The sequence below is a fragment of the Rhinolophus hipposideros genome, assembly GCF_964194185.1.
Source record: "Rhinolophus hipposideros genome assembly, chromosome: 4".
Taxonomy (NCBI): domain Eukaryota; kingdom Metazoa; phylum Chordata; class Mammalia; order Chiroptera; family Rhinolophidae; genus Rhinolophus; species Rhinolophus hipposideros.
The window spans coordinates 23,515,973-23,528,761 of NC_138050.1; positions in this window are offsets into that span (position 1 = coordinate 23,515,973).

The following is a 12,789-nucleotide window of genomic DNA, read 5'->3' on the forward strand; positions in this document are numbered from 1 at the left end:
ATCACTGCACCAAAAACAAAGATGCAGAATCATTAAAATAAGAAGGAGAAAATTCTCATTGCAAAATCTAGGAATGTAAGGTGTGAGGACATAGGATAAGAGAATTTTAAAGAGGATGTTATCAAAAAAAAAAAAAAAAAAAAAGCAAAGGCCAAATGCCTTAGAGAAGTATTCTGAGATAAAGTTGAGACTTGTTTTAGGATTTGGCAACATTGAGTCATTAGTGACCTTTGCTAAAATGTTTTCAGTGAAGCCAGATTGCCTTAAGTAATTGAAATAAAAACAAGTGAGAATAATGGGTTTGGGTTATATTTTTCAAAATGTTTGCTGAGGAAAAAGGAAAGAGAAAGATAAGAATAGCTAGAGGTGAGTAAAAGGTCAAGAAAAAAATGTGTTTAAAATGTTGTTTTGTGTTTGTGTATGTGTGAGAGAAAGAGAGAGAAAGAAAGTGAGGAAAGAAGAAAGGAAGGAAGGAAGGAAGGAAGGAAGGAAGGAAGGAAGGAAGGAAGGAAGGAAGGAAGGAAGGAAGGAAGAAAAGAAGGAAGGAAGGAAAGATGTTTATAGGCTACAAGCAGGATCTGTCAATCTCAACATCATCTTGGGCCAGGTAATATTAATTGGTGCAAAACTAATTGTGGTTTTTGCATTTTTTTTTCCTTTTAAATTGCAACTGCTTTTGCACCAACCTAATACTTTATGGTATGTAGACATGTTGGGGCCAGGGGTGGAATGTCTTGTTCACTGTTGGATGTTTAGTAGCATCTATGGCCCCTATGCACTGGATGCCAGTAACATCCCATTGTGACAATCGAAAATGCCTCCAGACATTGCCAAATACCCAGGCGAGGGAGGCAAAATTAACCCCATTGAGAACCATTGGGCTAAATGGGAACACAGAGGAAAATGATTGACCTTATAAGAGAGAAGAAAAAAAATAATACAGAATCCACTGAGGTGGGAGTCTCTGGGTTTCAGAACATAGATAAAGGTGCTTGCTTTATACAAAAGAGACATAACCGGTATCTTTCTCTGACACCAAAATGAAGGAGAAAAAGAGCTTAGGGCTGCTAGTAAATTTGCATTTGGGGGTGGAACAGTGGTCAGGAAATCAAGGGATGACTTCTATTTCCTTTGTGAGTTAATATGAGGTCATCCAGGAAAAATGAACAAGCAGCAAGCTGAGTAGGAGTAAGGAGTGGAAAGCATTAGGATGATACAGCTGAAGTGAATGTGAGAGGGAAAGGCCAAAAATGAAAAAGAAAGAAAAGAAAGAAATAAGGAAAAAAGTCTTGAAGAATGTAAAGGAGTCCACAAAATTGAAAAGCATGAATTTGAATGAGTTTCAATTCCAATATATGACTGTTTTTCCCTTAGCCACATCTAGCCCCCCCGGTTAAAGAAATAAAGAGGGCTGCTTATGTGATTGCCATAGTGTGGGATGTTTGTAAGTCAGATAGGAAGATGGCATAGTAAAGTAGATTGGATCACAGACAAAGACAAGGTAATCACACATAACATAGTCAAAGATTGGTGGATTTTAGGCAATACCCAGTACAGTGGTTTTCAACATGGTCAATCAGTGAAAAATCATTTAAGAGAATCAAGTGATAGTTCTTTAGTCATTATCTCCAGAAATGATATCTGAATGTTTGAGTGAGATTGAGTATATTTCATATTTTTTAAAAAAAAACATTTGTATAGTGTTTTCTGTGTGCAGTATCTTAATATTTTAACTATTTAAAAATAATGTTTACTTTTTACTTATTGGTTTATCAGATATCTTTATATATGAAGGAAATGAACTCTATGTAGTAAGTATTGCAAAAATTTACCTCAGTTTTTTTGTTTGCCTTCTAACTTTATTTGTGGTTATATTCATGTAGGAAATACATAAATATTGCCTTCTATAACATCATAGAAGTTTTGTGACATACTTAAAGTAGGTTTCACCATACAGATGTGATAAAACCTACAGATGTTTCCTTCTAAAATTTCATGGTTTTACTTTTTATATAGTATACATATATTTGTGGCTTATCTGGAAATTTACTTTGGCCTAATAAGTAAGCTAGTGATGAAATTAAGTTATTTTTAAGAGGTTATCAATCACCCAAGCATAATTTATTAAATACTACATTTCCTCCATTGTTATTAAACACTACTTTTTTCATAAAATAAATGCATGCAATTATTGGGTCTGTTTATATACTCTTTATTATTCATTGATCTGTTTGTTTGTTTTTGGGAAGTCATATATTTAAAAGTTCCACAAGTAATACATATGATGATAAAAAGTCATCGACTGGATTTAACTCCTTCTATGATGAAGTCCAGAAAACGTAAGTGGTTTATGAGAGATCATCCAGATAGTTAGTGGGGAACACCACTAGAACCCAAGACTCAGGTTTCTTCGTTGAGTTTGGGTCACACTAATACCTCTTTAGCTTCTTATGGACTAATGAATTACTCTGTTACATAGCCACTGACTAGATGTGAGATGAATTAGTATCTTTGAGTGATGTATCTTTAGTCATTATGGTGACCAGATGAAGGAGTTCCACAAATGGCTGACGGGAAGAGAAAATGTTTGGGAGAAGTGACTGCTGAATAGTCATGAAAGTGTCTTATTTTTCATACTACGTAGCAACTGAAGACAAAGGTTTATGAATCCTCATTTATGGTGGAGATATATTGGGCTGAGATATGTGGTCATAGAATTAGAATTTAGGAATGTGCCCTAAGAAAAATAGGCAGATATTTATCGTAAACTGTGAATTAGTTTTCAATGGTTTGTGTAAAAGGGTTTCTTTACAAAAATTATACACTGATTTCAGTTCATGGAAAACTTTTTCCTTTGTGTGAGTATGAAGACAGAAAAAAAGAACATTCTGTTGATTAGCTGTGCTTGTGTAGTTTTTACTTCAAAGTTATAAACAATATCAATTTGACTTTTCATTTTCTCAATTTAGAATGTATTGATGGATAGATTTGGACTATAGTTCTTTGGAATTATTTTGAAAGTTTGGGAAAATAAGTGAACCACACAATTTTTAGAAGTATCCCAAAAAGACACAGGAACATTACTTGATCATTTAAAAGTTTTTGTATGGTTAACAAAACACCATAGAGGTCCTTGAATATATGAAATGCCAGTTAGAAGTCAACTGTATCACTCAAAGTAGGAGAAGAAGTGGTTCAAATCCCGTAAAGCCTTACACAAAGATATCAGCTGCTTCCCAATCTATATGTACAGATAGATATGCGGGGTAGTAGTAGAAAGATTACCTTCATAGATTTAACCCTTACAGGATAGAAGCTATTATGGTTAATATTTAAATGAAGTACAAATTGAATCAACCTCACATGGTGGAGTTTTAGGCAGAGATTTTTTTAGGCAGAGATTAAGTCCAGGTCTTCTTTGCTGTCCATATTTAATGCAAGGCAACTAGGCTGAATATCTATGATGTAGAGACAAAAAAAAAAATTGACTGGTTTGAAATTTTAGCCCCCTTAATAATTTGATGTCCTTTGATTCGTAAATTACCTTAGTGCTTCAAATAAGTGTGGAACAAATAACTACAGGTGTGGAGTAAACCATATTCAACCATGAGACCCTTATTTTAATTCTCTGTAGGAGTCTTAGGATCTTAGGATTCAAATGAAATCCTAAGGTGTCAGAAGTTAGACTTTCCTTATGGATTGAGTATAAGCACTACATATAAGAGTATAAGCACTACATATAAGCACTACATTTTAATTTCAGATGCACTCTTTTGGAGGCAAAGAGGATACTTTGGGAAACTTACTAATTAAGAGTCCCAAAATTGGAACTTTGAGCTTCAACAAAAATTTAAAAATATTAGAATCCATGTATTGTCTAAGCCTGGGGTCATAAGTAGATCAGGATGTAATTTATGGTGACTATTATATGATATGATGAAGCACTTAAAAGACTGGATTCTTTTCCTTTCTTGGAGGATACTTGTCGCAGTTAATTCTTACTCACTTGGAATCCAGTTTAGTGATACTGGTGCTATGTGGTTATCGCCAATAGAGTTTCCGAGTGACGTTAGCCACACATGTAAAGTGTGAACACCATCAGTCTCTGAACAAGACAGCAATGCTTACTGTGTCTCAACTTATAATACAGGAGTGATGTGGTCCAGGTCTGGAATGCACCAGAATCTTTTTTTCCAGTCCCCTAGAGTCTATGCCATTGTGGGTATAACCACTGGCTGTATGTAGTAGCTATGTCTACAGCAGTTCTTTGGATAAAAGTACACTCTCCTAGTTTTCCTTCCAGGTGACATTCTCTACATATATCAAAGACCTCCAACCTCTTCCACATTTTCTCTCTTTCTTTATTAATACATGTCCTCAGGAAGGATCCAAGACGAGCTAATTAAAAGTTAACATGAAATTAATAAACTATTGTCTCCTGGTTAGTTGCATTTAAAGACTTTTTGACATTACAGATTGAAAGTATATATTACCTCTTAAAAGTCTTCAATACTCATATTGTACAGGTATCCTTATGATTGCTTTTTAGGATCAGTGATTGATTTTAGAATTTATGACTGATTTTAGAAGTTTTGAATATTTTCTTGAAAACATTCTGAATGTGTGTTTGTGATTTCTGTATATCAGATATAGATATTAAATATAGTTTTCTTTTTATTTGAATTAATGCATTATAGTATCCACGTACATAAAAGAAAATGTTTTATATATAAGCTAAATATTTCCTCAGATCAATTCCACATGGTGGCAGGAAAGAGATATTATTCACACCCTTTTTTTAGATGAAGATCCTGAAGTCCACATCAAGACAATTCTAGGCATGGATTTCACTATGCCTAGTGGAGTTTATTCCTCACTTTGCATAAGAGTTGTTAGGCAACAAATTCTAAGGAAAAATCTTGTTGTTATTTCCATTAAAAATTGTTTTCTTCTCTACTCTTTCATTGAAAGGATGTCCTGTCAGAAAATTAAGGTGTAGAGTTACAAAAAATATTGTTACAAAAAAATTCTACTGTGTTGAAATATTGTGAATGCATTTTCACTTTCTCGCATGCCCACAGAATTTCAGGGACAGCCATAGAATGATTGATGTTGCAATGTTATGATGGAAGCATTGACTCATGTTGAAATCTTAGTCAACAACTTTTTAAAATAAAGATAAGGAGATGTGGTGAAATAATGAATTATGAGGGAGTCCAAAGGCCAATGTTATGGAATAATTTCAGATTGGGTATACCAGTTAATAGAGGGGAGGGAGGGACAAGAACAAGTCATTTTAGGTAGAGAAAACAGTGTTAGCAAAGCCACAAATATATGAAAAAACACAGAATGGTCATAAAGGACAAGGATGGAACCCAACAGGACGCAAGGAGTGTTTAGTTGATAAGATACACTGTAAGATATTATGAAGAGCTTTAGATGTCATACTAGAAATGTGGACTACATGCTGTAGGAGAGGATAACTTGTAATCAGAATATTGCTTTTGATGACATATAAATACATATGATTGAGAGAGCAATGGATTATACAGAAAGTGTAAAGATGTGGGTTTGAATGAAAGCAGAGGTAGTAGAGCAGAGGCACCTCTGAGGAAAATTTGGTATACTTGAAGTTTAGTAAGAAATTAAATGTGGGGATAGCAGTGGAAGGAGAAAGAACAAAGACCAAGAATAATCAATTTCTAGTTCAGAAGGCAATGGGGATTTAGAAATACCATTATTTTGTCTTTGAACATCTGAGGAAAAGGAGCTCTGGAAAATTGAGGTGGTGAAACGTTGGTTTTGGACATATTGAAGATGCAGTTCCAATGAACTATTCAGGTTAAAATGAAAGTGGGAAATAAAAGTCTGGAGTTAAGGATAGAGGCAGAGTTTATAGATACAGAGTTGAAGTCTCACTAGAGTCCACTGAGATCTCTCTCAGATAAGAGCTGAAGTGATGAGAAGAAAACAGTTAGATCAAGAAGTGAAAAGAGAACCAAGGAAAAATGGTGTCAGAAACCAAAGGAAGATCATTTGAAGGAAGAGAGAATAGTCAGTCATCAAATTCAGTCATTACAACTTCACCTGAGTGAGGAGTGAAGAAAGTACTGGATTTGGCAATGTGGAAGAAACTTGGTAATTCCAACTGAATTTCCAAGTATTATTTTAATATTTGTTTTACCACTAGTTATATCTATGTTTTTATTCTAATTATTTCTTAATCTGTCTCATTTGGATTGAGTCTATTTATGTTCATTTCAGAAAACCAAAATTTATTTCTACCATTCATCTAGTTCATTTCATTGCTTTCTATCTTTGTTCTTACTGTTTCCTTTTTTTTCTTTTTGCTTATTCCATTACTGATTCTCTACTTAAGTTGAACCTTACCTCATTTGTTTTCAACATATTTTTCTTTCTGATATGTGAACACATACACACATTCAAAGCTCTAAATTTTCTTCTAAATGTTGCTTTAAATTTTGCACATAAATTTCAATATGTACTGGTCTCATTGTCATTGAGCTTTGTGTTTCTTATAATTTACATTGCATTCTCTTTTTAACCCAAGGGTAATTCAATAGTCTGTTTTTTCCTTTGCAAACATATGGGACTATTTTAGCTATCTTTTTGTTATTAATTTCTAATTTTATAGCATTGTGTTTTGCATCATAGGTTGTCTGATGTTGATTCTTTGGAATTTTTAGAGACTTCCTTTGTGACCTGGTATATATTTGTTTTTTATAGCTTCAAAGAATGTATTTCATACCCTTGTTAAATGTAAAGCTGTATATATGAATATTAGTCCAAGCTTATGCATTTTATTGTTCAAATCTTTCGTAGTTTTGCCCATGAAGGATCAGCATAGTGAAAAATGAGTCAAATTCCAAATTATGAAATGTAGGTAATAATAAAATTAGTTTTTAGTTATTGAGTACTTCCTGTTTGTTAGGTATTGAGCTAGTTCCTTAGAAGTCATTAAGTCATTTCATTCTCAAAACCACCCTCTGAGATTAACATTAGTCAGTGGTGGGTTGTGGCCACCAAAATAACTAATTCTGTTTACTATGCCTTAGTTGGGGACCAATAGCTAAAATCAGGTAGATAAGAGTCTGGTATTACTTTTTACAAAACAGTTCTCATCATGTCCCGACAACTGTGATTACTGAGCTTTGCAGCTATTGAGGATCACACTGGGTGCATTCAAAGGAAAATAAATGGGTCTGAAAGCTAGCCCATCCTGGGCTTCCATTTGTTAAACTGTTATGGTGAAATCAGAATACACTTATTTTACATTTTCAGAGCAGAACTAAGAAGATAAGTAGAAGTTACAGGGAAGAAAATTGTGACTTGTTATAAGGATATTTTTTCAGTAATTAGTGTAGTCTAGCCATGGAATGTTCTACCTCTACAATGAGTTCTACCTCTGTTCTTCCAGAGTCCTACAGTAGCAGTCAGAGGTTACAGGAGAGTTGTAGTAAAGATTCCTACAGTGGTATGACACTGAGCTGAATAATAGCTCAGATGTTTTTTGACTCATACATTCTGTTTCTGAGCATTTCTGACATTAGTTGCCAATAGGAAGAGGTAGCAGTGATGTGAAGATGCTGGTCATGTAAGGAAGTTCTAAAGACCTAATTCGTTTCATAGTTTCGCAAGGCCTCTCAATAATCCTTCGGTGAGTCAGAACAATGTTCATAACTGTCTGGTCTCATATGTAGACATAGTCTTAGCAAGGCATGAGCTCAGAGCTAAATAAATGGAACCAGTTAAGAGTAGATTGCAGGCTATAGAGCCAGAGTGAGTTCAAACTAGTATGTGACTCTGTATGCTAGTTGTGTGACCTAGGGAAGGTTATTTATCTTCTCTGTGCCTCAGTTCCCTTATTGGTAAGATGAGAGTCATAATAGTACCGCACAGGGTTGTTGTGAAGATTGAGTCATTCAGATAATGAACACTGTGCTTTGTATACATAATAAATATTATTACTCAAATATACACTGAGTAAGAAAGCAAAAAACATGTAATTCCTTATGGCTAATATGTGAATGAATGCCCTATTACATTCCAGGGATTGTTGTACATGCCATGAAAACATTTTATACTTAGATAAACATGCCATGCTCCAGTGCATCTTTAAGAAGTTTCCAGTCATTTCTTCAAACCAGAAAAGAAGGAAGACAGCACGGATTAATGTTTTCTTTTCTCTTGGGTTTGAATGTAACTGATGAACCCACTTAGAGATTCACTAATACACTAGAGTAAGAGAAAATACTGATATGATACTAAGAGGTGAAAAGAAAAAGAATTTCTGAAATGGAAAGAACAATTTACAGTCCAAAATGCAGATCTAAATTCTGCTCTGTTTATCTGTGGCCTTAGGTTTGTAACAGAGCCAGCTAAAAACTCAGTTGTCTGTTGTATAATATCAGAATAAAAATATCTGGTGTGCCCATTTCACGGGGATATGAGGCTCAAGTGAGAGAAAAATGTGAAGTCCCTTTTAAATTGTAAAGGTCAACACCAGAACTTGGTGTTGTTCTGATATATTGTGGAGTAAACTAGTTAAGTTCCCCCCAAAAAATTAATTTCCTGCTTCTCTTCATAATAACACGCATAAATGGGGTTACCTTAACTAATGTCAACAGAAAAGTACTCTGTGGAAACTCAGGCACCACACCTATTGTTACCAGACAATATCACCCCACTTAGGTGGCGTTGGCCCAATTCAGAGTTTTCAGAAAGAGCAGAAATGTTTGGAGCAGGAGGAAGAATGAAGAAAGAGAAAGAAAAGAATATTTTTCCTCCTATTTTTCCTAACGTTATGCCAGAGTCAGACCTGAGGTGAATTGTGAGCTTGTGTAGCAGGAGGGGGATATGAGCTGGGGGAGTAGGATTAGGGAGAAGTTTCTTGGTTTGATTCAAGACTATGAGACCGAACACCTTAATACTTAAAACTGAGATTGTTCTTTAATATATGAAAGGATGTAAAATCCTATGGCATCTCTTCCAGATGATTTTCTAGGGCCCAGCACAGGACATCCTTCAGATTGAATGTAAAAGGCAGCAGGAAGGAAGAATATGTGTTTTGTCTTCTGCAATCCTAAATGCAAAGCTTATTGCTTGGTTGCTGTTTTAGCTAGGCGTGGAATTCAAAATAATTTTTCTCCGAGGGTTGAAGGCTAATATCTTGTAATATCTTCAAGGTCTAATATCTTCAAGTATTTGGAGTTGTTGATGAGAATGTGGAAGCCAATAAAATTATTGTAAAGCTTTTTTTCTTTTTTCTTTGGAATATCTAAGATCTTGGCTTTATCCTTGGAGTGCTAAAATTTTACAGAGAGATGCTAGGCTTTTTGCACTGACTGGAATTTAAGCTCCACAAAACCAGGGACTTTGCTTTGTTCACTTTTGATTCTTAGCTCCTTGCACCATAATGTCCAACACATAATAGGAACTTAATAAATAGTTCTTGAATAAATATTTGGAATGAAGTTATTCTGTGGTACACTTGGAAGATATATTTAATCTGAAGAATCTCTTCTTCATTTAAAAAAAAATCTCAAAGTTCATTTTCATAAGGTCTCCTCTCTTTCATTCACCTTTCTTCAACAGCAATATGAGATAAGTTCTCTTTGTTGAGATATGAAATAGATGAAATAGTATCCGCTTCATTCTTTTTGTCTTTTTCTTTTAACTTGTTGCATTTAATCAAATAAACACCTTTTTGTAATTATTCATTCTGAATAACTGAGTGGGTCTTAGAGTATCTATCAATTTGGTGGTCACCAACCTGCTTTGGTATTGGTCCTGAAATCTCTTGCTCAAGTGAAGCATGAGAAAAAAATTTTAAAAAGCTTAATAAAAGTGGATACTTCAGCAAATATTCAAAGTAATCAACTTACTGAGGAGAGTCATGTGATTTTTCTGAATTTCAAAAATACATTTTTACTTAAAAAAAAATCTATGGGGACCACAAAATTTCTGTTTTTGTTTTTCTAGGAAACAATATTTTAGAATGCTCTAAAATCTAAGATTGTCATAAATTCTCTTAAAATATTATATTCCAACTCCTAAAACTTAGAACGTAATCTAAAACAAGGGAAAAATCATAGCATTAAAAACATTTTTTTATATATTCCCATTTACCTATCCATGCATTCATTCATTAATTGATTCAACCATTCATTCATTTAATTTCATGAAACCTTTCCTTGTGAACAAGAATGTGTCCATGAGATCACTGACATTAAAATAAACAAACTCAAACAAACAAAAAAATTGCTCCCACTAGACTGAGCTCAGAATTTTGTGGCTTGCTCTGTTCTCAATTTATGGTCTTTTGCTATCATTCACTCGCAAGAGAAATAAAATTCATGCATGTTCTCAGAGGATTGTTTCTATGATGACTCTATTAAGTATCAGCAGTAATCCAAGACAAGGAATTAGAGTTAGAGATGACATTTTTCCTACCTTTACTATAAGAGACTCTCTACTTCTTGGCTGAGAAAGAGAAATAGGCAAGGAAACACAGTTAGTGATGAAAGCTACGTGTGGCCACATCTGATTCTCCTGGGATATATTTGAAGAATATATTATCCTTAGGAAAATGTTGCTCTTGTCTCATGGCCAAGATCAGTGATAACTTGGACAGTCCTCTATATGAACTAACTGTTTAAATGAGACCTGGCAAGTTAACATATTCCGTCCATGCTCTTTAACTTAAAAGTATTTGCAACGTTTCTCATTCATGATAAGTTAAAATATATTTTACCATATTCACTCATTTTTTTCTTAATCCTTTTTGTTCTAGAAAAACACAATAGATATATTTTTCTCTCCAGAACTTGCTTTGTATGGGACTCTGAGGAGCAGGTTTCCGCATCACTTGTCTAAACTATCGATAGAGGAGTGGGGGGACTTGAAATGGTTCTCCAGCAAAGAAAAAACAACATTTTCAAAAAAGAAAGACAGACAGATAAACTTAAAAAGACCTTCAGAATGATCATTTGAAAAGGGAATACAAATTAAAAGAATACATATTATTGGCGAGGAGACTAAAAGCAAGTAATTGTGTATCTGCATAATGACTGGCTGGAGTGGGAAAGGACTTTTGCTTTGGGAAGTCTCTAAAACCAATTTTCCTTCATTCTCTAATTGAACAGATTTTACGATGATATCATGTCTCCAATCTTACTTACCCTCCACTATGCTTTGGTAAAGAAGAGAATGGCCACAGATAGCAGGATGTTATTTCTTGATATCACAAGATGTGCCAAGGCCATTCCATGACTCAAACTATGTAATCTTAAAGCAAGCATCCGTACTGTGAGGATTAAATGATGTAATCTCTGAACCAAGCCTCAACGAATGACACTTTGCTTCTAACCTCTTTGATATTTCCTTAGCTTTTCTTATCTTTCTTCTTTTTTTAATGGAAGAAGATTATTCCCACCAGAACCACCATCACCACTACCTCCTCTTTCCCTCCCTGTTATGCTTAAGGAACGTTATTACTGCTGAGCATTTGGGTAACTTCCGGCCATGCAATTCCAAAAGAAACACTGGATGATGTAGAACTGGATAATGTGAGACAGTAGAGGAGTGCATAGCTATGAGATTGCACATGGTGGGGATGGTCAGGGCTGGGATGAAATTTTTATTTGCATGGAAGAGCTCAGCCTGTGTGTGGGCCAGTTGTCTGCTCTCTCAAGATGGGAACCATCATCATCTCCAGGGTTTTTGTCACCTGCGTTTCTTTGAAGTAACTGTCTTCTGTGACAATGTTCTTCCACTGAAGTTGAAAGTGGACAGAAGTGCTCTCCTGTTTGCATCAATACCCCACTGAATTGTATACCCCTCTCTGGTTGCAGCTGGAATAAGCCAGTTCAATGATGTTCAGCTAATTCAAGGGATTCAGCCTGATTCTGCCCTGGTACTCATTGGTAGTTTTCATGGGTTGAATCTTGTCTCCCTGAAGATATGCTGAAATCCTGTGGTTCTACTGAATGTGAATTGATTTGAGAATGGAGTCTTTGCAGATGTATTAGTTAAGTTAAGATGAGGACATACTGGGGTAGTGTGGGCCTATAATCCAATATGACTAGTGTCTTTATAAGAAGAAGGAAATTTGGACACAAAGAGAGAACTCTCTATGTAGAAGAAGACACAGATTGGAATTGCTCTGCCACAGGCCTAGGAACACCTGGGGCCACCAGAAGCTAGGAAGAGGCAAGGAAGGCTCCTCTCCCAGAAGCGTCAGAGAGAGCATGGCCTTGATTTTGGACTTCTAGTTTCCACAACAGTGGGAAACAGTTTTTTGTTGTTTTAAGCCATATAGTTTGTAGTACTATGTTACAGCAACCATAGAAAACAAAAAGTGTTGTGGATGAATTCAAGTAAAAAAAAAAGTGAAACTAAGGACCATTTTCAAACCTCCATTACTCAAAGACCCCAGGAATCCAAATAAAGTGATTGTTTTTTTCATGGTTCCAGATATTCCTCCTGGCAAAGAGGGAACAGAAGAATCGGTGAAATGACTGCATGCCTCCTGCCCAGCTGCTGTCTGCACTGACAAGCAGACAGCAGGTAACTCTTGAAGAGTTACCTGTGGAGGCAGGTAACTCCTGAAGCAACTCTTGGCAAGGAGCTCTTCTTCCCTGGGGCTACATATCTCTCAGTGCCTTATTCCAGCATATACCCTGTAGAAATGATCTCCTCTCTCTAAATGGTGAAGCATTTCCTTGTGTGTGAAAGGAAAAAGAGAGTCAAACATTTCATATATCTAAT